At 43.5% G+C, this 27,834-nt stretch overlaps 1 long non-coding RNA gene across 5 annotated transcripts; it reads left to right on the top strand.

Moving 5' to 3' along the window:
• Nucleotides 1–27,148, top strand: LOC126546150 (uncharacterized). Of its 5 annotated transcripts, none has more exons than XR_008608603.2 (6): nucleotides 1–231; nucleotides 7,040–7,187; nucleotides 11,633–11,788; nucleotides 12,020–12,236; nucleotides 18,076–18,206; nucleotides 25,719–27,148. It is a non-coding gene; the product is annotated as an uncharacterized lncRNA (long non-coding RNA). The 5 variants fall into 5 exon arrangements; XR_008608602.2 differs by lacking the exon at nucleotides 11,633–11,788 and adding an exon at nucleotides 4,866–4,989 and having other exon boundaries at nucleotides 6–231; XR_011892465.1 differs by lacking the exon at nucleotides 11,633–11,788 and adding an exon at nucleotides 1,624–1,663 and having other exon boundaries at nucleotides 9–231.
• Nucleotides 27,149–27,834: the final 686 nt, after the last annotated feature.

Raw genomic sequence — 27,834 nt, 5'->3', positions numbered from 1 at the left:
CGAAGCGGCGGTAGTGCCGGTGGCGCCACATGTAATTGTACTCATAGCTGTACATGGCTTGGCTGTACTTCAAATGCGTCTTCGCGCTTTTTTTCCCGATTATGAAACCATCCGCGGTGGTAACGGTGGTTAGTTCGTACTCACTTGCTGAAGTGGTATTAGTTTTCGAGTGGAAAACTTTGGATCGTTTTTGCAATAACAGCAGGAACAACACTGCGTGGTTTCGGTTCGGTAAATGATTTTATTATATGATTGAAGGGTTCCTATTTTGCTGGAAATCATGTTGCATGATTTGATCGGCACAACGGATTGTTGCGTTTATGCAGTTATTGAAAGATCCTCTTTCAGATTGCAAGATTTTTTAGGTTTGTTAGCAGCATTTTTTTTTTCTTTTTCGTCTTTGCAACTTGGATATGGTGCTGGCCTTGAGACAACGACGGTAGCTTTGTAATTCCGTTACCGCCTCTATGTGGTGGTCGATCACCAGCCATGCCCTGATGTTAAACAGTTGCGATACTGTTATTCATCACTATGCACTGCATTAAAACATGATCGCGTAAAAAACACTCGCAGACTACCATTGCAGACGAAAAATAATCGAAACCACAAAAAGTTCGCATGAGAGTCGCCTCAGCACCTAACGTTCGTTGACCATGCTAATCGGGAAAAAGACGTGCTAATAGCCCCACATTTAGCTCATGAAAGCGTGTCCACTACAGTATTAGGCATGAAGGCAATGGAAATAATATATAGCAACTATAGGACGCAAACAAGTGCATCGTCGAAGGTAACTATACCGCTTATAGCTGAGACCTCTTTTGTACAATGCCAGTAAAGATCAGCAGTTAATGATGCTGTTTCAAGGGAAGCCAAAAGGGAGTAAAGCATAATTCTCAGCAGCTCATAAGTATACATATGCAACATTTCAGTAACGTTGAAGTTCAAAAATCTGACGGGCACTGCGATCTTGAGCGCAACGGAAAAAAAAATCACGTTTACACATCAGCTAAACGGAACTTGGAATTTCAAGGTTAAGAAATTTAGCACTGCGCGACTAAATTTTCAGTGTTCAGTGTTTCTGTGTAAAATGTAAAACGTCTATCTGCAAATCACGGTGAACATTAAGTTAGGCAGTATCTATTCTCCCGGCAGCCGGAAGAATTTCTCCCGGCACTAACCTCCTATTGGCTCTCAGAATGTTAGGTTAGGTTAGGTTAGGGCACACCTGCATGCTCTCGGGCACAACTGCAGGCAGTTTTTTCCCGGCAGTTTGACTTCGAGCGCCAGTAGGAGGTGAGTGCCGGGAGAAATTCGTTTCAAAAATTCTCTCGACTGTCGGGAGAATAGACGCTGTCCTTAAATTACTTTTGCGTGTGTTGTTTTGGTTGAATGCATATAATTTATTTTCAAAAATTTGTTTAAGTAAGGTGCATTAAACCTTAGTTGACCTTCGTTTTATATTTATTGAATGGTTTCTATGCTGCACTAACCCATGTGACTGTCAAGGCAGCTTTGTTGCGTACAGGGTTGTCACAGAGTAGTGTGAAGTCAATGCAGTCTGCATCTTTTTTCATTTTTGTTGTTCTGTACATATCAATCTTTTTTTCTTTTCTTTTTCTTTAGAGCCCCTGCCCTCACTTGGAGGTTGCATTTGAAATTCTGTGTAAGCCATCGCTGTACATATGACATTCTGTGCCAGTGGTAAAGAGAAGTCTGGTGCCCTTTTACACTCCAAAAGGAAAACCTTGGATGACGCTATTCATAGCTGTCATTAAATGTGACCTTGAAATAATGTAGAGTTAATTTTTGGCTGCAAAGAGGAAGCAATGGCGATAAACTTGAGAAACGAAACAAGGCTAACACAAGGTGCATTTTGTTTGTTGAAGTGAGCAATCACATTTGCACTGTTTCGTTGCCAGCCAGTGCAGCTTAAGGCTGTTAATATCGTCATCATCATTATCAGCAGCAGCGACAGCAGCAGCCTATTTTGTGTCCACTGCAGGACAAAGGCCTGTCCCTGCAATCTCCAATTACCCATGTCCTGCGCCAACCGATTCCAGCTAGTGCCCGCGAATTTCCTAATTTCACTGCCCCGCCTAGTCTTCTGCCGTCTTCGACTGCGCTTCCCTTCTCTTGGCACCCATTCTGTAACCTTAGCCGTCCATTGATTATCTAACCTGCGCATTACATGACCTTCACAGCTTCATTTTTTTCTCTTAATGTCAGTTAGAATATCGGCTATACCCGTTTCCTCTCTGATTCAAACCACTCCCTTTCTGTCTCTTAATGTTATGCCTAGCATTCTTCGTTCCATCACTCTTTGTGCAGTCCTTACCTTGTTCTCAAGCTTCTTTGTCAGTCTCCAAGTCTCTGCCCCATATGTCAGCACAGGTAAAATGCACTGATTGCACACCTCCCTTTTCAATGATAATGGTAAGCTTCCAATCAGGAGCTGACAATGTCTGCCGTATGTGCTCCAACCTATCTTTATTCTTCTGTAAATTTCCTTCTTATGGTCAGGGGTCGTTGTGATTAATTGAACTAGGTAAACGTACTCCATTACAGGCTGTAGAGGCTGACTGGTGATCCTGAACTTTTGTTTCCTTGCCTGGCTGTTCATGATTATCTTTGTCTTCTGCGTATTAATCTTCAACCCCACTCTTACACTCTCTCTGTTAAGGTCCTTAATCATTTGTTGCAACTCGTCTCCAGTGTTGCTGAAACGAACAATGTCATTGGCAAACCGAAGGTTGCCGAGATATTCGCTGTCGATCCTTACTCCTAAGCCTTCCCAGTTTAATAGCTTGAATACTTCTTCCAAGCACGCAGTGAATAGCATTGGAGAGATTGTGTCTCGTTGTCTGACCTCTTTCTTTATCGGTATCTTCCTACTTTCCTTGTGTAGCTGTGGGATCTCTGTAGATATTTTCCAAGATATTTACGTAAATGACCTGTACTCTTTGATTACGTAATGTCTCTATGACTGCTGGTATATCTACTGAATCAAATGCCTTTTCGTAATCTATGAAAGCCATATAGAGAGGCTGATTGTACTCTGCGGATTTCTCGATTACCTGATTGATGACGTGGATGTGATCCATCGTAGAGTATCCCTTCCTGAAATTTGCCTGTTCCCTTGGTTGACTAAAGTCCAGTGTTGCCAGTATTCTATTGGAGATTATCTTCGTGAATATTTTATATAATACTGGTAGTAAGCTAATGGGCCTATAATTTTTCAATTCTTTAATGTCTCCCTTTTTGTGGATTAGTATAATGTTCGCGTTCTTCCAGGCTTCTGGAACTCTTGAAGTCGATAGACACTTTGTATATAGGGCCGCCAGTTTTTCAATCATTATATCTCCTCGATCTTTGATTAAACCGACTGTTATTCCATCTTCTCCTGCCGCTTTTCCCCATTTCATGTCTTGCAAGGCCCTTCTGACCTCATCGCTAGTTATAGGAGGAGTCTCTGCAACCTGTTCATTACTGCTTTGAACGGATGTATCGTGGCTCCTCTGGGTACTGTACAGGTCAGTATAGAATTCTTCCGCTGCTTTTACTATACCTCCGAGATTGCTGATGATATTACCTTGCTTATCTTTCAGTGCATACATCTTGGTTTGTCCTAGGCCAAGTTCCCTTCTCACCGATTTCAGGCTGCGTCCATTTTTTACGGCTTCCTCAGTCTTTCTCACGTTATAATTTCGAATATCCCTTATTTTCTACTTGTTGATCAGTTTTGACAGCTCCACAAATTCTATTTTATCTTTTGAATTGGACACTTTCATTCTTTGTCGCTTCTTTATTAGGTCCTTTGTTGCTTGGGAGAGCTTGCCTACTGGTAGCCTTGATGCCTTGCCTCCCACTTCAATTGCTGCCTCTGAAGCTAGCCTAGTTATGGTTTCATTCATTACCTCTATGTCATCTTCATCTCTCTGTTCGAAGGCAGCATATTTGTTTGCAAGTACCAGCCTGAATTTGTCTGCTTGGACCCTTACTGCATCTAGGTTGGCCTGTTTCTTCTTGACCAATTTTACTCTTTCTCTCTTCAAATTGAGGTGAATCCTAGCCCTCACTAACTTATTATCACTGCAGTTTACCCCACCTAACACTTCTACATCCTGCACTATGCTGGGATCGGCAGAAAGTATGAAGTCAATTTCATTTCTTGTTTCACCATTAGGGCTTTTCCATGTGCACTTTCTGTTGCTACGCTTCCTGAAGAAGGTGTTCGTTATTTGCAGCTTATTCCTTTCTGCGAATTCTACCAGTACCTCTCCTCTAGTGTTTCTAGAATCGAACCGCAATTTCCATTTGCCTGTTCACGCACCTGCTTTTTCCCCACTTTTGCATTGAAGTCACCCATTACTACAGTATACTGAGTTTGAACTTTTCTCATCGTTAATTCAGCATCTTCATAAAACTGATCTACTTCATCATCGTGAGTGGATGTTGGAGCGTAGGCTTGTACTGCCTTTAATCTATACCTTTCATTACGACTGCTGCTACTCTCTCATTAATGCTGTAGGATTCAGCACAATGCGTTGGTGGGCTAGTTGGTGTGAATCCATAACTAGTTTGTTTAGCGCAAATTAGGAATTAGGAATCCTACACTTTATTGCCTCTTATCTGGGAGACCTCTATAGCAGAGGACATGGCCGTTAGTCAGCACTGTATAAGCCTCACCAGTTCTTCTAATCTCACTAAGGCCAATGATATCCCAAACAGTGTATGATAGTTCCTCAAAGAGTCCTTCTAAGCTTGCCTCACTCGACAGAGTTCGGGTGTTAAAGGTTTCCAGGGTCAGTTTCCATTGGCAGCCTGTCCAAATCCAGAGATCTTTAGCACCCTCTGCTGCGTTACAGGTCTGACTGCCGCCTTGGTCAGGTGCTCCGCAGCTGCTGGGGACTGAGAGCCATGGGTTAATTTTAGGAATCGTGAGGGAGGTAGTGGCTGAACACTGCACCAAGGAGGCCAATTCCTGTTCTGGTGAGGGAGTGCCTTTATTGAAGCTTAGTGGGACTTCCTAATTTGGTTGTACCTGAATTAGTATAGCCCCGCTAGCCTGGAGATGTAGTGCACTGGAGGAAGTGAAAGTCGAGCTCACCATCCTTAAAAAACATTTTTCATATGAGGATTCGAACTTCCGGCTATGGCAACCGAGCATCCGACATAGCTCAGTCAGATAATCCCTGAGGTGGCGAGGCTACCTTATCGCGGAGAAGTCTAGCCCAGAGAGCCTTGCATGCCTAAGAGATCCCTTGATTTATCCGCCATCGCCGGGTCTTGCTGATCGCCATACGTTGCTCATTATAGTGCCAATTCTCAGTGGTCCTAACATTGTGATTCCAGAATCTCACGCATGCATGTGGCTGTGAACGTGCCTAGGTATACGATATATTTTTGGAGAACTTGAACAGCACTTAAAATGTGTGTGAAAAAAAAACAAAGAAAAATAAGGAAAAAGTTATCAGCGCTTAACGAGATGCCCCAAGCCACATATACACGGTGATGCACTCGTCCGCTTATTGTCGTGTCTGCCTGCCGCTGGCTGTCGTTTGCATATATACCGAAACTTTCGCTCCTGAGTAAATACTATGGTTACAATATGGTTCTGAGCCGCGTGTAAAGCAGACAACCTCTACAGCACCTAGGTGTCTTCGACCTTTCTACATGTTTAAACATTGCTTATACCAGACATAATGAGAAGAAATGGGGGAGCGGGCCCCTTATCTTACCGGGAGCACTTCAGACCCAGCATTGTGAATGTGCTTATTTGCTGCCTTTTAAGCTTACAATTCTGTCCAAGTCATAGCCTGTTCTTTGTCTGTGCTGTTTGCTTTATTTGAAAATCAAGTGCACATCTACTACATTTAGTTATGCTCTTAAATGAAGCAAAGTGGTCACTGTACCCATTCTATGAACACTTCAATTACTAATTTAACTAAGACAATTTAATTTTTTGTTGTGCATTGATAATTAACATTTCTAAGTTCTCTGTAAAAAAGTTGCATTTACTAAGAATCCACTGTATTAGTCGTTTTCATGTCAACCATACTGAATCACATTTGTATTTATGAAATAAACTGCATTTTTTACTGCTCCCTTAAGCATCTATGGGCCATTACGGAAGGTTGTGTCTGTGTAGAGACAGGAAACAGTCTTTCTGCATGCTGTTTTAGCTTAATATGTACTCTTCACACACTTGCACCCAGTTCTACTGCCATTAGCACTACATGCAACAGTTTAGAGTGCAGTTTACCTGACATGATAGGGGTATGCATTTGCTGTACTCAATTGTGGAAATGGCATATGGGGCTTTTGCATAGGGATCCTTGCATTTTCATGCCAGTGCAAGTCTACTGGCACATAAGATGCAGATGCAGTGCAATCTATTCATGGCCTGTGGAACAAGGGAAATATAATCGTACATTTGTTGCAACATTCCTGACAGATATGCTTATTAAGTGCACTGCTACAGCCGACATGCATGGCATATAACGCTAATGCTGATCCACTAGTGTCACATATTCATGGTCCTTTTCTGACTCTGAAAATGTAGAACAATATACAGGCATGGTGCTCGAACGCTGAGAATGGCTGAACAAAATGAGTGCACTTAGTATGTACTTAGGCTGAACTGCAACACCTGTTTAAGCTGTATCATAAATTCTTAAAAATAAAGGGGCATAATGAAAAGTTACTTTTGCGGCCACATATGCGTAGCGGCAGACATCAGACTTGGTAATGAAACGTTATTGGAGGTTTTCATACCAACTTTGGTACACAGTAAAGTTGGCGAATGCAAATGCCATTTGATTGTTAGAAAGGCTTATAGTAGTTGCATGAGCTTATGCAAAAACTTGTCTTGCAGTTTAAAAGGAGAGTGTGGGAGAACAATATATAGAGTGCAAATACATTTCTTTGTGAATGTTGGGACAACTATTTCAGTCCTGGTGCTGTGTATTGAAAAAGAAATTACACGGTATTTATTACTGCTTTATATGATTATCAATTTGGTATTTGTTCAATATTGCAGTGGCATAAAAGAGCTCGTCTGGATGGGAATGAACTTGGCACAAGAAAGACACTGGCTACAGTCTAAGCGAAGACTTTACTGTGGTTGTTGCACTGCTTTTGTAGTGACATGTAAAATAAGAATTCAACCTTCCAGGATCGTAAACATGGTAAGTAGAGCTAACCATAGCACCAGCAAAGCTCAAACAAGCCTGCACATTGAACGTCTACGCTGCAGCTACAGCAGTGCTTCCGAAGGTGGCTGCTAGCCGTAAATGTAGGGAGCATTAGCTAAGCTACTAGCTTGCTTCGACGTAATAGCTCTGTGGAAACCCACAAGGTGGAGAGAAGTAATTAATAAAGGGAAAATGAGACATCCACCCAAACGTTGCTAAGTGCTACAAAGGAAACCTATACGGGTTCCTCGAAACAAAAGCTTCGCAGTTGAAGATAAATTCATCCTGGTCCTGGTCTGGGACCAGGACGAATTTTTCTTTAACTAGGGTGAGGAGTGTAGACTCAAGGAGGTTTAAAAAAAAATTGTCATGGAGCGGAAACTCCTGCAGCTTACCAGCAGCGGTGAAGCTAGCGCTTGCCCCTAGTTTACCTCTGAAATAGAGCCTTGTCTGCTCCTGTCCGCTTACAGAACAAGCTAGTGTTTTTTGCTCTGCTTATATAAAAAAATGAGAGCTGGTTGTTCCTGACCAAAGTATTATTGTCGGCTGAGTATTGGTAGCATGAACTCCAATAAAATTTTCCAAGGTGTTCAGGCTTCTGCGTAAAACCAGTAACACAAAGATGAGTGTCGACCAGTATCTGGGCCGCTATTTTGTAGCGATGCCTTATGCCTTATTCTATGCTATTATCATCCACCACACACGGCCGCCTGATCGCGTTGATAATGTAGGCAGACCGTCGCTCTGACCAGTGGCCAAGCCCGAAAAGCCTGAAAAAGCATGGAATCGGAAAAGGCATCGCTACAAAATACCGGCCCTGAACAGCAAATTTAGCCATCTTAAACCGGTGGGGAGTGTGAGGAAAGCATTTGTTGTCCTTCACTATGAGATATAAGGTTTTATTGTACCCCTCCTAAGATGATGGCTGTCTGGTTTCTCTGTCAGAACATAATTTCCACTCAGCAAAAAAGAAGTTTTAAGGCCATCTGGGTACACTGCATTGGCTCCTTTCACAGACTGACCTTGGTTTGGCTCCTACAGGACTGATGCCTGCGATTTATGTGCCAGTTGCAAAGTGTATGGATTATGTGTTGCATGCTGGAGTGGAGATGATGTCCTGAAAGTGAAGCCGGACCACCATCGTACCATAGGCATGAAAAATCATTAGCGGAGAATGTACGAAGCACTTCTTCCCACTAAGTTCAGGTTCAAGATGGTAAAATTTTCCACGCACATATTGTTCGATGTCTTTCTTTCCGTCACTGGCTTGAAAAGGAAGCCTAAACGTCATATTTCATGGCACATCATTATATCAATATGCTGTCAAAGGCAATATTTTAGCCCAGAATCACAAGCTTTTATTTTCCAATTGGTCTAGCATTTACAATAACTGAGTAAATTGACCTGTGAGCAGACTTCCGCTGTCGCGGCCAGGCCTCTTTCAGAGGCAAGCTCTGTCTTCACCTCTGCTGGTAAGAAACTGTGAAGGCTGCCACTCCAGCAAGCTTGTTCTAAACCTGCTTGGTTGCAGTCGACAGATCACATTTAAATCTCTAGTTGTGTGTTATTCGAAACGAATGTACTATTATTTCAGGAATACGGCCAGCACCTTACTGGGAGGGCAGTCATGGGCACAACAGTTTTTACAGCAACACAAAGCAAAAAAAGAAAACCTAATGCTGGAATTTGAAACAACAGTCCTATCATTGTTCTATGAAATGGTTGTAATCGGTGAAAGAGAGCATGAGGACGGGAAGAGAATGCTAGAACAAATGTTTGCCCTTCAGACCGGTGACGGGTTTGTGGATGACGTACTAGAAACATGTTATTGATTAAATGAAAAATCTCTATTACGAAAGAATAAGACTGGCCTGTGGCCTAAGTAGAGAGGGGGGTTATTTGGTAGTAGGGGAGGAGGTGAGAGGCATCGGAGGGCTCCTCACAGATTTTTTTTTTATGATGCTGGATTCACAAGCAATTTCCCACAGGAGATGTTTGATTCCTGCAACATGCAATAAAAACAAAATGTTCTACACTTTGTTTTGTTGCCACATGTCATAATTAGAGTATACACTCCTAAAAAAGTTCACACCCCTTGGGGCTTATCTTGTCACCCAACAATACTTGTTATCTATCTTGTGTGCCTTTCGTTTCTTTAATGCTGTGTGCCCGATACTTCCAGGTCATGAACGACATGCGCATTATCAGTGTGACATAGCATTCTTGACAAGGAAGTAGTGAGTGCTGAGTTTTCAAGAAAGGAAATGCAAGCACATGACAATTATTGTTGTGGGACAAGATAAGCCCTAAAGGGTGCAAACTTTTTTAAGAGCCTGTTATATTTGAGTACATTCTAGGTATTATAGTTAGAGGGTTTAGAGGATGCTCTAGCGGCTCTTGCCACAATGAAAACATTGAGTCATCCTATACAACAACTGAAACTGAGCCAAAGCCAATGCAGGTCAATTAAGTTTTGTGTGAAGCTGCATGTGTAGCAGTTTGTGAAGTTTATGGGTGTTTCATATTTTGTACCATAGGTTGTACTAAATTCTATAACTAAATCCTTTGACAGATGGTGGCACTAAAGACTCTCTATACTAGCTAGCTTTAAGGCGCACGCAAGGCGCGACTGCTTTTACTCTTCTCGTCCAAATTTCTAGCAAAGCGTTCTCTACTGCGGCATCTGAACCAAAACTTTTGTCTGCATGTGACTTCTGAGCATAACTGTCATTCATGCGAAACACCCGTGTTGAGTGCCAAATTATAACCATAAGTAGTCTTGTGTGTAAAAAGGCATTTGAATCTTCTTGAGGCTCAGACTGAGTAGCTAAAATACAATAGTTTTCTTGCATTTAGTTTTAATGAAACTATGATTCTTACAGACAATGGTGAAGCAATAAAAGAGCTGAGTGATCGTATCGAAACACCATGTTTCACTTTGACGCGGATGTGTGTGTGCTTGTGTGCATACAATTCCAAATTTCTACAAAAACTGTTCATTATGTTGACATTTTGGTTGCAGCCTGGCCTTTCTCAATATGAAGGTGACGAACCTTCATTGCGAGCTTTGTATCTTAAAGGTTATCTTGCATCCGAAATGTTGACATGATGAAGTTTTTCAAGAAACACATCAATTAATGTAGGTATCAAATCTCAACGATTGATGAAATAAATTTTGAATTAGTAATCAAGTCTATATTTTGAGATTCACATAACTCAAAAGCATGTTTATTTGGCCCATCTCTACGCATAACATCACATATTCTAGACCTAACGGTTTCTCCTGAAGAAAAAAAAAATATTGTATCAGAAAGCAACATGAAATGCATTTTCTTTCTATGATCAGGAAAAAGTTCATGAATCTGATGTGGTTTAAATGAATCCAGAGCTTCCCATTATAGTGCCTCTCATAGGTCGTGAGCTGCATTGGCACATTAAATCATTTAATTTAACAGCAGGCATACTGTGGTATGTGGAGCTACTTATTGCTAATTTTTAGAGAAACCACCAATGTGAGTTCTCTTGCCTTAAAAACTGTTTTTGCTTCAAAATTGCAGTATTTGTAATTTCAATTGTGTTAAGACTAAATCGACCTTTTAAAAGCTCATATTTTTTTAAATATCTGTATTTCATTTTCTTTCCTCACAGATTTAGCACTTGTTCAAGAAAAATTACTGAAGTCCTCAATTTTGACCCCACATTTCTGTGCCATTATTTGTTGATATACCTGGTTATTTGATGCAAACTGTAGATTAACAGTCAGAGCAACTTGCACACTTGCAAAAATCAGCCTTAGCATAAATCGGTCGCCTAGCGTAGGACTAAAAGAAAATGTTATGTGGTACTGTAAAGACTGATTTTTGCAGAAAATTGAAGCCTTGTTATTTGATGGGGAAACATGCATTTGATGGGGAAACAAATTGCATACATGAAATCAAGTCGAAAATTCATTTTTACACAGGTCTGAACACTTACAAATCTTTTTCGCTAAAATTCATTTTGGTAAAAAGGACTTTTTGGTGCGGAATGACCCACTTATAAGATTTACTTCATGTCATTCGATTTCTTGTCATTCAATTTCATGTCAGCCTGGCAGAAACTGATATTCACTAAACTACAGGGACTTGTTGATGTGATCACGAATGCTTCAGCTTATCGTACCACTATTTCAATCCATTTTACATAATTAATGTCTCTTCTTATCAGGTGAGTCCTGGTATTTGTCAAATATCTGTGAGAGTGTATTGAAAAATGCTTTGTTTTCATGCACTTCTTGTCAGCCATAACAAATACAAGATTGAGCACAGTGTAACATCTGAAGTGGTGTGACGCTTAATGTGTGACATTTACCAGTGTGTGTTTTTTTTCTTCTTTCAAACCTTGTTAGTTTGTGCATTATGGCATTACTCATGTGATACAAATCGTGTTCTAATGTGCAGGACATCAAAAAGGCATGGCACCATCATATTGCCCAACAGAACAGCTGTCAACTCCAGGGCTTGCCTGCTAGAAGTGCATGTTGAAAATGGACTGCGGTACTAAGGAACACAGGAGTAGAAAAGGATGAAGAAGGATTGGAACTAGCCCTTGCTTATGTAAATGTCTGTTCTTGAAGCTTAGGGCACAGCAGCTTGTTTCTTGTAGTCTTAGGGCTGAAACTAGAAAATTGCCCTTCAGCAAACACGATTACTTCGATGGAGCGCCTTCAGAAGGTTCATAGAAATGGCAGGGCCAGCCTTTCAAAATATACTGTTCACCAAACTGCTACAGAAACCTGATTTCAAAACATGCGAAGTCACCTGATACGCCAACTTTTTGACATGCAGGGGAGATGAGCTACGTCAGCTAGACAAAGATCCTCACTGTGACTGGTGCTTTACACAATGAACTCAAGGACGATGCAGACTACAACGAGAAAATCCTGGATGCGATCTCGGGTGCCCTGTTTGTCTTGGAGCAACGCTCACAATCCTCCGACAGTCCAGGAACCTTGCAGCAGCCATTCAGAGTAGCAGCAGGCAGGCTATTGCGTCGCATGGCCAGGTCGGTGCTTTCCTGAGGCTTCGGGTGCCTACTTATGCTGGCGATTTACGTCAGTGACAAGGGTTCTGGGGTCACTGCAGTGCAATGATGCACGAAAATCCTGAGCTGCCCCCACAGAGAAATATAAATACAGTCAAATCTCGATAATTTGAACTCGAAGGAGCCCGAAAAGTTGTTCGAATTAAAGGAAGGACTTGTTCTTGAAGTATTCGTGCACCAGAGCACGATGCACAATTGGTGCGAGTTGTGAAATATTGTGGCACGCAAGACACAGTGAGCGAGTACCACGAAACTGCCCATGCCGGCCAATGCTCGCTTGCCGATAATGCCAGAAAACGAAACTTTGAGGAGCAAGCTGGCGCCAGGCTGGCAGGGCTGGTGGCGCCAGCGGGGAGGCATGCGCGTGCCGAGACCGTCGAAGGTGAGGGAGTTGAGAGGGAGGTTGAGGGAAGCGTAGTTGCGAAGAAGGGCGGGAGGGAAGCGAATTTGCCTTCCTGCCAGTTTGGTGGATGGCGTTAATTACCTCTGCCACCTAAGACTGCCACCGAACCAGTGGAGTTGCAGAGGCCAGACTGGGCCTTCGCCACTGCTTCCCTCTACGTGCTCGCGTGCTTTTTCCTTCACCTGCTGACAGATTGGCGCTGTGTTTATGTTCTTCATCCTGCATTCTTAACACGAGTGATGTCTTATGAAGATAATGAAGTCATTTCCACTGATCATAATCGTGTTGGTGCGCTCCCTTCTGGTATGGCGTCGCCGCGTTCAAAACACGAGGAGAATGAGGTACTAGGTGTCACCTTCGTGTCCTTGTATTGAGGGTCTGTCTTGTACACAGTCAGATATGGCGCACTGTCTCCAACAGCCTTTTCATCGGGACCTCTCAGTTTAGACTCCCCATTGTGAAAAAAAAATGCGCGAACGAAACAATACCAAGCCAACCAAAAAAGCGCGAGTGAGAACTGAGAGAACTGATGCGAGCAGACGATAGTGTGAAACAAGCGGCCTGGCTGAACCAGACGTGAGTGCGAATAGAGTGGTCGGGCGATTGCGCATGACACCAGTTTCCCGTGCGTACGTCACTGTAGGGACCACTCTTACTGGTCTCCTCCGCTCGCGGCTTGCTTGCTGCCTCGGCGAGCCGCGAAAAATCGACCTAGGACCGATCCCTGCGGCGGCATGAGTTTTGCTGCTATAGGGCTCGGGCATTATGGCGTGATGCAGAAATGGCGACCTTGCCATTTGAGAAAGTGTGAAATTTCATCTATGTTCTTTTTTTTTTTTTCGCACATTGCATTAAGGGGTCTCTCCTAAGCTTTTCCTCTATGGCGGGGTGAGAGCAGTGCTGGTGGGAGGCGCCGTCACGTGATTTGGCGCACTGCTGAGAACATTCTCGGAGCATGGGATGTTCAAATTAACCGTTGCAAATGCTTGCGCGTTTGAATTACCGGGCCTTTTCACCCATTGGAATACACGTAACTTTGACGGGACCACAGCCTCAGTTTGAATAAATTAGAAGTTCAAATTCAGAGTGTTTGAATTAACGAGATTCGACTGTATCTATTGACATACTTCACATAGAGCTGCAAAATGAGCGTTTGAAGGAATCAGGCTGACCAGCAGCAACTACAACATTGCAATCACGATGCTGACAGACCCCATCAGTAGATGGGAACTTCTGGTTAATGAACGCATCGACCACCTTCTAGTGTTGTTGCTGGTGAAGACATTGAGGGACGTGGAAATGCTGCGCCTACTGCATGACACTGTGCAATTGCATGTAAGCATGCTTGAAGGTCTAGGCTTACCGCTGCATCAGTATATGGCGACGCTCAATTGCATCTTGATGAGGTGCTTGCTGGAGCACCTGGCAATTTTGTACCGTCAGGGAACGAGGGAGCCTGTAATGCCTACGGGCACTGTGAGTACTGTGATAAATCAATAAGCTAGGATACCACAGCTCAGTCTTTGATGATTGAAGCAAAAATGCAGCAAGTGAAAGAATTTTCGTTGGTCTTGCAAATTTAAGTGGAGGTGTAAGAAAAAGGCAAGCAAGAGCAGTCATCGTTGTAAGCCCTCCACCCAACTTTGGAGGCTGACGAGCTCAGCGCTGTGTCACGATGTGCACCTATTGTTGCAGCGGTGCCAGCTTTGGCAGTGACAGAATCAGCTCGCCCATGGGCTCCATCTTGCCCGTTGTGCAACAGCAGTGCTCATATTATCGCAGAATGCACAGCCAACTTTCCTGCAGATGAGAAATGGACCAGACAGTGCAATGCATGCTGCTGCTACTGCTGTGGAATAAGGAATCATGTTGCACAATTATGGGGAGTATCCTGCAACCTCATGTGCAATACGTGCCAACGTTGTGACCTCACAATCTTGCAGTTTATCAAATGCCATCTCAAGGACCGCTACACCCAGTACGACAGCATAAACTGCTTCTTCTGGTGCGATTCCATTGATTGTTACTACAGCTTCGAGTGGCGATATCGGAGCAAATTCTGTGTTGCTACAGATTGGCCGGGTTTGGGTGAAATGCAGAGACCGGTGGTTACTGGTTCATGTTCTGCCAGATAGCAGCAGCGAGCACTCTTTCGTCCAAACCAACATTGCCAAGATCTTGCAGTGTCAAGCACTGGCTATGGATTAGCTGTCATTGGTGACTTTCTGAAGTTCAAAGCTATGGCATTATCTGCTTGTCGATGTGTTTTGTTCATTCTTTGAGGTGAATTTGGTGACAGCACAGTCACACTGGAGGCTCCAAAAGTACCTGAGTTATGCTCTTGCAAAGTCCACCACTTAACTATGATGTAGTTCAACTGCTGTGTGCCAAGAAGTATGATGCTAATGGTCACTTCCATCTTGAAAATAGGTACCTGCACAACATCATCACTTTGAGGTACCGTTGTTGAGGGCTCCCAATTTCAATCATCTTAGGCTGTTTAGCATGATCCTAAATCTTGGTGCACTAGTGTTCTTACATTCCACTTCCATTGGAATGCAGCCACAACAGCTGGGAATCTAACCCATGAGCTAATACTCAGCGCAAAATGCCATAGCCTTTGAGCCATTGTGATTGAATTTAGCAAAATTTCGTAGATGCTTCTCGGCATTTATTGGTTTTTGAAAAACTAGCGCATTTCAGTGTGTCGCACTGCAATATGTCAAAAGGCAGCAATAATTGTCAGAATTAAAGCCAAATGACATTAGAAAACAAAGTAAATTGCTCATTTATATTGTGAATTGTTACAATAACCTGAGCAAGTTTGCACATTTACAGGCTCGTCGTAACACTTGGTCATAAAAAAAAATAAAAAAAAAAAAAAACTGGCAGATATTTTGAATTTGCCATGTAAGTGCGTTCTTTTGGGTTCAGAATGTGCAGCTTTGAAAACTCCTATATAATATTGCCGCTCAAAATCTAGTATCATAAGATGTCCAGTGATGCCTTAGATACCACTGGCCAATCCTCTGCATGTAGCTTTCAAAATATGATGTGGTCTATCACGGTCTAGACTCTGTTTCGTCAGTAGAAGCTTAAACTATTAAGTGTTGTTTTTTTAGGCCATATTCTTTGTATACTTCAAGGTCACATGTCTTTGTAGTGTACAAATTCAGTGTTACTGTATTTACTCGCATAATGAACGCACTTTTCACGAAAAATATGCACAAAGTTGGGGTGTGTGTTCATTATGCAAGGTGAAATTTTGAGCAATATTTATTTCTGCGGCCACCTCTAAAAAAGCTAGTTTCGCCTGAAAGGCAAACCATCGATTGCAATAGCAAATGTGCAGACAGCTACACAAAGTAAGGATAGTAGTTTTATCGGCCGTATAAACTTGCAAATGTTCGCTTCAACGCAAACTCAGCGGCGAGAATGCAGCACGCACAAAGGTATGAGCCGCCATCAATTCAGTCCCCGACGCAGATCACTTTGAAGATCGGGCGCGCCATGGCCGCGCAATGCGCAGTTGCTGACTGCCGCAGTAAAATGCCGCGCACCCCCTCCCTACCCTCACCCCAACATAATGTGCATGACGGAAGACGCCATGTTTCCTTCCTGCTTTCCTCCCCTGTACGCGGTAGATTGAGCCACGATCATCGGTGACCCTTGGGCGCGTTTGTGCAATACGCAGTTGCTGCCAGAGTACAACGCCACTGTCCCCCCCCTCCCCTCTCCCCCTCTGGGGACTTTTGCACGACGAAAGACGGTGCGCGAGATTGAGCCGCGATCATCGGCTTCCCTTGTGCTTTTCACTCATACCTGCACCATGTGATGCTCGGCGACGGCGACGACGGCAAAAATGCACCCTGAGCGTCCATATAATTGCTATCACAATAAAAGTAACCGACGCGGTACGATTTGGCATCCAACATAGCATCGAACACAATCGCACCCGTCAAATGCCATATCAGACTCCGAATCGTACCGTGTGTCTCCTACTTCACGGCAGCAAGTTCAGGGTGCAATCATTATGCGAGAAAAAGAAAAAACACACTTCTTGATTGGAAAAGGGGGGGCTGCGTTCATTACGCAAGTGCGTTCATTATACGAGTAAATACGGTATGTGCATCTTCGCACATCGATAGAATATTTGAATCTGTAATCTTGGGATGAACGGTTATACAAAGGTATTTATTCACTGTGTCCTCCACCAACGGAACAAGAATGAAAGCAAGACGGCAGCTGGCAAACCACCCCGGCAACGGCGCCGTGTCTCGATGCCATAGGTTTGAGGCATCGACAAGACATTAGCCTGTGCGCTGCGAGGGGCAAGGTTTGATGTTGCTCACAAGCCCTTTTCTGTGGTCAGTAGCCTCCTCCCTCATCCAAAAGACTGTGTTCCTGTCAAAAAGGTGCATGGTGTCTACAAAATTACCTGCATTGAATGCCCCGTGTCGTATATTGGTGAGACTGAAAGCTTCCCAGGAAGAAATTGTCAATATAAGAATGACCTTCACCACCTAAACAGAGAATGCAGTGCTGTGGCAGAACATTGCAAGTTTTTGGTCACCAGATTAGCCCCGACAGCGCTGTTGTCTTGAAGAGAGAAAACAATCACTGGCAGCGGCTCGGTTTCGAAATCCTGGCACATCCAGGAGATGCCGGGTAACGTCAATCGTTTGTCAGATGCACTTCCTGCTGCTTACGCTCAAGGCCTATGCAAAGTGTTGTCACTCCTGTCAAAATGCCAAAAACGTGTATAAGTACTGCTATGCCTCACACCATCTCACCTTGTCAGGTTCTGAAACGTCAAGTTTTGAAAAATTAAAATAAATTTTCATTGGAGTTTTTCTTCCCTTTAAATTTTTTTAAATGCATTAGCGTTAGGAGTGTCTAAGTGGAAAAAAGTATGAGTGTGAAGCTGATCATGTGGTAGAGGTAGAGAGGGGAGAGGAGAGCTCAAAAGAGTGTGTGTGTGTATATATGTAGTACGACTGACCGTGGTCTGCACCGAACCATTGTCAGTTGCACTTCGCTCCTCGAAGACACAGGACATGTGTCTACTGAGCTCCTGAACAACACCTTGCAATGCGGTGAACGCGTTTTAAATCACAGATCCAGGACTTTGAAGAGGTGCAATGTAATGCTAACACATTTCTCTCGCATTTACTGCTAAATCACCTCTGAATTTTTTCTTACAGCTTTATAAAACAGAAAAAGAAGCAGCAAATTTTCTTAAGGCCCCTTAGGTGATGTCAGGAGAGATGCAATCAGGGCACGTTTTTTCCTCCCTAGTTTCTGAAGAAGGGCACCCATTCTGTGTGATGCACCTCCTTGCTACAAATGTCTTTCAGATTGTGTAGTTTCAGCTCATGTTAACCTTTTTTTTGTCAGGTTTCACCCACCAGGCCAGTGCCACCTGCTCCCTTGACAGCCAAAAGCAGCAATAAGATTGGTTGCTGCATTGACTGACCACACTTGTCAAGCCGACTGTGCAAGCCGAAGTTCACTGTTCATTAGCCAAGGTACAGTTTTCATTGCCCATGCATTTCACATCTGCCACTTATTCATACTCCCCTATTGCTTCATGCTTATAATAAAGCGTGAAGTGACAAAGGGCTCTTATTCGTCCAGTTAATTTGTTTTTAATTTTAATAGGGTCAGTTTATCGCTTATTTGTTTAATGGTTATGTGACAGCAGTAATAGCATTGCATGACACCTCTCGGGCATAAGCATTTGGATGCCAAAGTTTTGGATGCCAAAAATCGGTGTTTATCGGTTCTTCATTGATTTGACAATTCTTTTACTGGCGTATGGTTTCGGTGCTTTTCCATGGCAACTAAATATTTAGTTATTTCTTATGGCCACCTGCTGTGGATAATGCTAGAACATCTCAACGCTAGATTGAGCACTTGTGCTCTACCATGTTTGTAGTTTGACAAGACCCCTGTGCCAACACATTAAACTAGTTAATGTTTCATTTAGGAGGAAGCAGCACAGATCATAAAAAAGCGTGCACCTTCAATGACTAATAACGCTAGTGATGCTACTTTGTTGGAAATTGAGCCCTCTGGGGCACCTGCAAGACGTTATTTGGCTTCACAGTATTTTTGAATCAAAGCCTAAAGAAGTATTTGTAGACTTCTCTAAAGCTTCTCTAAAGGATTGTTTTAACCATGAGTTACAGATAAAGAAACTATAATTCTGTGATATAATGGGGCTACTATTACACGTTTTGTTTATGCAGTTGACTCCCGTTAATACGAAGTTCACGGGGACTGTGAAAAACTTCACATTAAACGAACTTCCAATCAACCACAACGAACAAAAAGGAACATATTTATTTCAATGCAGACTGTTTATGAAAAAAAATCGGCTATTGCCGTCTGCTTCTGCTTGCAGAATCTTGCTGCAGAAAGCAAGTTCTGCGGACTGTAGATGCGCCCGAGTGCTTCCTCGGCATTGCTCTCTGCAGCAAAAAATCGCTGCGTGAGAGTAAGGCCCGCAGCTACATCAGCAGCCCGCGGTTGTGGCTCACTTGCAACGTCGTCATCCACATCACCTCCGTTACTAGCCTCGTTGGGCCGAACGATCTCGAGGATTTCAGTGTCCGTCAGCGCACTGCATGTTTCTACTGTGCTGTCAACGGCAACGTATTCTTCGAAAGGGACGTCGCCGAGAGCTGCTTGAAGACTATTGTTGTCAAGCTCACTTGTGTGTGCTTCCCCCGCTGGAAAAGTCTAATCATCTCCTGCGGCACTTGGAATGAAACCACAGGCCCTGAAGCAGTTTGCAATGGTTTCCTCTTTAACCCTTTGAGGGTCGATTTTTTTTTGCCATATGCGACCGCCCAGGGTCGATATTTTTATTGCAGATTCCAATTCTTCTTGACAAGCCATGTCAAAAAAAGTTTGCTGTAATTTTTCTAGGGTGACCGTAAAGTGAGAAAAACATATTTTGCGTTGGTATATATGTACTCTTCATTCATGAATAACAACAGTAAAAAAGGAAATAAACTTATAAGAATTGAAAATTGGTGCATTGTTATAGTTCAAGGCTTTGAAAATGCGCACACGAGAATATTTCGCAAGACTCAAATGTTCTTGCTCTTACACTTATATGTACATCCACAGCATAACTGAACTGCATAGGTGCGTGCACTAAAGAAAACTGTGGGGTTGTGTGTCCATCAAAAAAACAAAACATGTGACAAACTTCTGGTAATCTTCATCTTATCGCCAACCAGAGGCAATTAGTTTCTGCGAGCCTCAAAAAAAAAAAAAAAAAAAAGAAAAGCAACGGAAACGCATGCATGCCGGAATCGTGCCTATGCGCACCCCCGTGAGTACTAAACGAGCGAGAAACAAACGGTCACCCTTTGAGCGATTAGTAACGAGATAGCCATCAGTTTTGCAAGTGCAAGAAACCGAAACCACCCGCGGAACAAAGCCCAAACCGCCATCCGCGTGTGTGCGCCAATGTGCGAGCGGTACTATATAGACGCGCGGGAGTGAACTAGTGCTAAAACAAACCATGCAAGGAAAACCGAGAGAGGCAGGTGCGTGAAAAAAATTCACTGTATTCCCACGTAGTGGCAGCACATGACAGAAAAGAAAAAGTTAGGAAATTGGCACGCTTTTTAAACGTACAGACGGCGCCGTAAATATTGCCATGGCATCGACCATTTCGGACTTTGTTTGCGGCGCTGTATTACAGGTTAATGCGACCCCACGCTCGCGACAGCATGCGGATGGCTCTGAGGAAGCTCACCTCGTACTGAGTTGAGTTGTCCATACACAATAGCATCCGCTCGAGAAGATGCTTCCGGTACAATACCTTTACATTATTTATGATCCCCTGGTCCATGGTCTTTAACACCGATGTTGTGTTGGCTGGCAAGTAAGTGATGCGGGTGACAGTCAAGGGCGGCACATTCATGTGTGCACTGCACTGGTGGACAAGAAACAATACCTTGCGGTTTGACGACACGAACTTGCGATCCGGTTTATTTAGCCAGTCTTTAAATATGTCCGCTGTCATCCAAGCCTTCCTGTTAAATGCATAGTCGACGGGCAGCGTTTTTATACCTTTAAAACATCTAGGCTTAACGGCCTTACCGATTACCAGCAGGTGACATCACTCAGTGCCAGTCATGTTCACCACAATCAGAACAGACACTCTCTCTATACTGCGTTTCCCTCCGGCACAGTCATCGTCCTTGAAGGTCAAAGTCTTCTCGGGTAACATTCTGTAAAAAGTGCCGTCTCGTCGGCATTGAAGGTGTATTCCGGCTGATACTCGCTCAAGTACTTGTGAAGCTTGTATTCTCTCCACATCGCACATGTTTCCTGGTTGACGGATGCCCTTTCTCCACTCACGCTTTTAAACACCAGGTTATGACGTTGCTTAAAGCATTTCAGCTGTCCATAGGAAGAAGTGAAGTTCTCAATTCCTAGCATTGTAGCAAGCGATAAGGCTTTCGCTGCAACGATATCGCCGCTGAGCGGGAAATGGTTACTTCGTGCCTCCCTAATCCAATGAGCAGCATTTGCTCTAACTCCGGGTGGGCGCTGGTGCGCATTCTCTTACGAGACATTTTGAACTGATCATTTTCAAATGCTGCGAGTATCGAGCGCTTGTTCTTGAAGAAGTTTGAAAGAGCGTTCGGCTTGATGCTGTACTTCCGTTCAATATCTTGCTTGGCAGTGCCTCCTTCCTCAACTTTCAAAATTTTGACTTTCGTTGCCAAGTCAAGTGTCGGATAAGGTCCGCGAGTTGCCATTGTCGCGACTGCACCCGAAATGCATGTTGAACTTTGTTGCACGTGGAACTACTGAATCCACTTGAGGAAACAATCGGAGAGGCTCGGAGCGTGCTGTTTGCACACGTACACTGTAGCACAAGGCTAATCTTGCCGCTTCATGATCTGCGACGCTGTAGTCAGCTGCGATGCCACCGCCCTGGTGCTTAAAGGGACACTAAAGGTTACTATTAAGTCAACGTGGACTGTTGAAATACCATCACAGAAACCTCGAAACGCTTGTTTCGTGCCAAGGAGAGACTTATTTTAAGAGAAAATGCGTTCTGAAGCGTCCGCGTACCTCTAGCGCAGTTCAAATCGCCCGCCGTCCGATCGAGGAGTACTGACATCATGGTCTCATAGTGACGTTGCGCCATCGGTGAGTAGAACGGCGTCCGCAGACGGCGCTACAGCTTTTCTGCGCAAAACGCAAACGCGCGGCCAGAAACAGAGCCAAGACAGAGCCGACAGCAGAGCGAAAGCGCGAGTATGGTGGCTAGCGTAAGGAGAAACGAATTACGTCCCACATTACGTTCCACGGCACACGGAGAGTCCGTTTTCGTTAAACTATAGGCTGCGGCAAGCTCGCAGCGTGGTCGGCGTGGTCTGTGAGAAGTGGCAAGCCTTTTCGCACTCGCAACAGGGCATAAAAAAGTGCGAATCGACGCAAAACTCGGCCTAGAAACGTGCTTCGCCACAACCAGGGCTCAATACGACCCAAGCTAGCACGACCCAGATGTCGTTTCCCGCACCGCCACCAGGCGCCGCTACTATACCTCAAACTCCAGCGCAAGACGCCCATAAGCTGGTACTTCATTCTATGACGCAAACTTCGACGCTCGTCGCAATGGACCCTGACGCCGACAGATTGGCTCGCGATGGTGGGCTCAACTTCAACGATTTGAGCACCGACGAGCGCGACCTGCTGCTGAGGGCTCGCACTGCCGGCGTCGTTGCGTACTACGACGGCAGCCTCGACACCGGCTCTCCGGAGCGGGAAAGCAATGAGGGCTTCCCACGACATCACATGGACGTGGCATTCTCGCTGCTTGTTCCAAACGAAAGTTTCGCGAGCCAGCAGAACCCTCACAGCACGACGCGATAACGAAACTACTGAAACTCCAAAGCGTGCGCGGCGCAGAGTCGAGCGCGCAGAGTCGAGCGAAAACGAAACCTTTCGAACACCCATATTACTGAAGGGTAACGTCAAAATGTTATTTTTTCTTAGAATCGAATAGACGTAGACAAGTAGCATTTTTTCCCGTCTTATAATCGAATGAAATGATATTTTTAATACGAGTAGTTGAGTATTAGTAACACAAATTATGAGGAGTGCTTTCGTCATCGGGCTAGTACCGGAATGTCGCTGGGGGGTCTCAAATCGTGGCATGCATTTACCTCAATTTCTCGGTTACTAAAGCTCTGTTCGCGATTATATTGACGCCTTAGACGTTCTAAAACATTGCTCTACCACTTTAACTTGAGTTTCTGGTAACCTTTAGTGTCCCTTTAATACCCCTGTCAAGCGGGCAAGTTAAGTGCACTTATGGGGAGTGCGCTTCCGGACCTTGAGTGACACTTTAGGCTAAGCGGTGCTAAACGGGAAAGCAGAGTGCACTTGCACTAAAAAAAAATGCCGACAGACTAAGACCATGTTTTTTGAAGATATAGATTAAAATAAAAAAAAACTTCTAAAAAGCGATTGCTTTAGTTGTATTATAAATAAAAAACAATCGTAATCTATATTTATTCAAGAAAAAACGAAAGTATTTTTGTCATTAGAGTGTTGCAAGTCAAGGCCAGCAATCACGAATGCCTAGCCAATCCAGAACAAGATGGTGGTGTGCGACGAGGCGGCATTTGATCCTGCTAAAATAGAATATCAGCAAGTTATGCTTGGATTATTTGGTTAAAAGCTGTTCAACAGCTAGAATTAACTTCTGTGTCTTTTTCTATGCATTACATTTCGTACCATTGAAACCGCTGGCGGCGAGGCTACATACTCGACCAGCAAAGTGCGTCCCGTGAACGCACTCCGACCGGAGTGCACTCTTCTGCGAGTACACTCAGCTTGCGATGTTTAGATTTGCGAAAGTGCACTTAACATAGAGTGCACTCTCCGTAAGTGCACTTAACTTGCCCGCTTGACAGGGGTATAACTTTGACGCTTTATAAGCTGTGGCGCTGTGGTCAGCTGTGATGTTGCCGATGCCTGTGCGGCACACAAAACTGTTTTGCACTTTAAAAACAGCAAATCTATAAAACATTGCGATCGCCTCCAGGCATTCGGTTGAAAATAACTTCTTATTAAACAATATTTTAGACTTCTAGCTTCCAATTACCGAGCATTTTTTTCTGTTGGATATTGCATCCAAAAGCGACAGCACCCCCACTTCACTTCCAATTAACCAACCATTCCAATTAAGCGACTTCGAATTATCGGGAGTCTACTGTACATTTCTCAACACAAACAATAATTGAGCATCAGCGGCTTTGCACCTGAAACTAGAAAGGTCACCAGCAACATGCCTAAGGGCATTTTTGATCTACACGGATGACATGTATGTTTTTCAAAGCTTGTGGTTGTTATGGTGCTGGTAGATCAAGGCAACACAGCACTCATCCACCTTTTTACATGGGCGAAGCATAGCATGTTAAAAAAAGCACAAGGAAAGCAGTCATATTCTGCCCCAGCAATGTTATCTGTGTTACAAAAAAATTGCAAATAGATTCTGATGAGCTTGAAATTGTTGATAAATTTAAGACACTTGGACTCACTTTTCGTAAAAGAAATGTTATGGAGCCATTATGTAAACTATATCTTACCTAAACTAGGGTGCACCATGAATTGGTGTCAAACATTACTCCCTCTCAATATTAAATAGCCGAACAGAATTAAATGGCACTCTGAATGTACATGCACGTTTTGGCCCATGGCTTGGCCTGGTTGAAGTGGCAGTGGACAGACTAACGTAGTGATGCTGCGTGATCATACTGATCACACAATTGCATATCAGCAGTGGTGTAAAGGGCACATAACGTACACTATTGTTGTTCCCGTGCCGCGCATTGGCACGAAAAGCCGCCAACAGATCGTTAAAATCTGCAGAAGGCCCTTTGGTGGCCTGTTGGAGACATCGTACTTGCATTCTTTTCACATAGACATGATCGGCAATCTTTTCCGCCAATATCAGCGGTGTATTATAACAATATATTGAATCACAGGGCAAAGACTGATTATAAAAAGTGCCAGTAAGCTTAAAGGTAGCTAGATCTTCCATGATTTTCTGTGCACATGTGCAAAGTGTGCAGGGAGCTGTGCAAGGAGCTATAAATTGAAATGAGGAAAGCATTTAATGGGTGCATAGTTGCATTATATATATATATAAAATGTTTGCCATATTCGAGGTGAAGCCAGCAGTTCCATTCTTATATCACCCAAAAACTACACTGTTGAAAGGACAGTCTGTCTGGGTTGTAGACAGAACCTAACACTTTAAATGTAAATGTGCACCACCACTCATTGTTTTTGTGTGTAACTGAAATGTGACTGTTTCTGACGTTAAATTTGTACCTCTGGATTACTTGATCTTTAGAAAATATAGGTCAGCCAGACATGTTTCTCCGACCAGCAGCCAAAGCACATCATCTGCACTCACGACTATAACATAATACATATAAAACTGGAAGCATGCAGGTGCACAAATAATGCATAATTTTACATAAACTTGCTTCTGCAAGTAGTAGTTGTAATAGATGATGTAGTTTACTCTTATGAAGCACCCCAGATCAAGAGCAACTGCAATGCAAAACGCATGGAGTGAGACTTCTATGACTGCACTAATTGTGTATCTTATGCAGCGTTGTCTGCCATGTTTGAAAGGGAGTATAGGCTCAGAAAGCACATAGTTCAGGTATTGTTTGCCATGAGTTTGTGTTGGCAAATATGTGCCAATCTTGAAGGTAGTGCAAAAGTGAAAAGAAATTAGCTATCTTTCAATGCCAATAGCATTCTTGGTTTTGTCAGACCAGTTTCTTCTGGCTATGTAACAAAAAATATGGGCCAATCCCGAAGATAATGCAGTCTAAGAATGTGGGCCAATCCTGATAGTAGTACAGTCTAAAAATGGGGACCTAATCTCCCTCACAGTGCCGTTCAATAAAATAAATGCTTTATTAAAGTTTCTTCAGTGCTGGGTGGAATCCAACCTGCATCACTGCCTTGGTTCTGCACAGTGGCCACATTGCTCTGCCATGCAAAATGCCTTGCTTGGAGAATGTGCTCACCACCGAAGAGGAGGAACCTGAATGTAAGCGTCAATGCGCTGAAGCTGCTCGCTGACGCTGTGCGGATAAGACGACTGAAGCCCGGTCTACCAGCCTACAGCAAATGCAGGATGCTCAGTGTGAACGTCGAGCAACCGACACAGACATGGAAAGGGCTGCCCATTTGGAGAAACCGAAAGCTGTCGACCATCAACACTATACTGCCAAAACGGTTGAGCATCAGAGTGTCCAGGCTGTCCAAGCTGCTATTCGTATACTTGGATTGTCATCATAGATGAGTTCTGCCCGAATTTTTTTCACTTGTGCTTTTCTGTCATTGGTAAGGCTCATATACCAAAGGAAATCCTATGTGCAATATTGTGTTAAATGAATTCTAACGGGTTAAGCACCAGGTTATTAGTACTAACATATCCAGAACTCAAGGCATACAGAGTGTACTTACCTGATGAGCCCTAAATGAAGCATGCATGCTGAAGTTGTCCGCTTAATGCGGGAATTGATGCGAAGCAATGGGTGACGTGACCTGTCACATGTGGCATGTACTACAGTACACGAGCAGCAACCGACAACCTGACTACACTGTTCAGAACTAGTAAGTAAGTTCTATTTCCCTTTTAAGTTCCTATTCTATTTTAGAACAGGGCAGGCGCTCGAAGCACCGCAGGAAAAAGAGTCATTGGTTGTGGTTCTATTCTATAGTTGTGGCTTCATAGTTGTGGGGTATGGTAGTGCACTCACGTTCACCGGTTCACTGCCTCACCCTTTCCACATCTTTGCTCAGAGACAGAGTTAGCTCCACATTTGAGAATCTGGAAATGCAAGAATGTGTTCACCTCTGAGCCAACCGAATTTTTTTTTTGTTCGCCAGTTGGCATCACATTAATATAAACTCTGTACTGGCAAAGTAGCAGCTTTCGCTTTCGTTTCCGTAGAAATGCAAAAACATCAGTAGATTCAAGTGGCTTATCACTGAATCAGCAGGAAATGTTAAAAATCAGCAGATCTGCTGATAAATCAGCAGCTGTGGCACCACTGGCATGGACCAGACGAGTAACTGTAGAGGTTGTGCCAGTTGCTTGGAACACCTGCCCAGGAGACCAATCACGAAGCGCGCTGGAGCCCTGTTGCAGGCACGGCCAATCGGACACCTTGGAACGACCTTCAAACATGTGCTTTTTGTGTGCTTGTTTCTATGCGGAGGAGAGAGCAGAAGCAGCGTATTTGAAAATGGAGAAACACGCCTTCTCATGAGAACAATATGGTTGCACTGAGTTGCGTTGTTGCGGTGATATCGTGGCTTGAAAAATGCAGTTATTCTTGTGATTTACATGAAATGTTTTGCCGCCTTGGCTGATACAATAAATTTTTTAGACTGCTTCTTTGTGGTTTCAAAGATATCTTGTAATCAGAAAAAAGAGTTATAAAAACTGAAAATGTGATTTTCAAAAGCTGTTTTTAGTTAATGTTGGCTATGTAAAAGATGCATCTTCCCTTAATTCTGTTCCATCTAATTTGTACATTTGTCACACAAAACAGTATTTCTGTATAGTGACTATGGCAAATACATGTCTTGTCTAAAAGGAAATCCTCGACTATAATGAATATAGTATAACGAAATAGTAGTTGCAGTGATTGTTTCATGGTATTTTAAAGGACACGGAAGGGTAGCTTATAGGGGAACAAGCTAGGCAAATAGATTAGTTTTTTAGAATAATTATGTCGTGATTACAATGAACAGAGCTTTCCTGAAAAAAACAAGAAATAGAAGGAAATTAGTGAATGATAGGATTGCCACCATAGTAAGGCAATAATGCACCCGAGATGTAAATCGGCCCTAACCCCACCAAAACCGTGTACGCAGAAACAGGTGTGGGATCATGGCAGTAGGACTACGAACAAGCTGGCGAGGAGTGTTAATGTTCACAAACAGATACACAGATGGCCACATGCACATGCCTTGTAGCACAGCACCACGCAGGAATACTGTATGCAGAAATATAAGTCCCGATAGCACACAAAAAAGAAAAGTCTTAATGTGTCGTGCGAACGCTAGAAAAATGACACT

Source organism: Dermacentor andersoni, chromosome 1, assembly GCF_023375885.2.
Source record: "Dermacentor andersoni chromosome 1, qqDerAnde1_hic_scaffold, whole genome shotgun sequence".
Taxonomy (NCBI): Eukaryota; Metazoa; Arthropoda; class Arachnida; order Ixodida; family Ixodidae; genus Dermacentor; species Dermacentor andersoni.
This window is presented reverse-complemented; position numbering and strand designations above follow the sequence as displayed.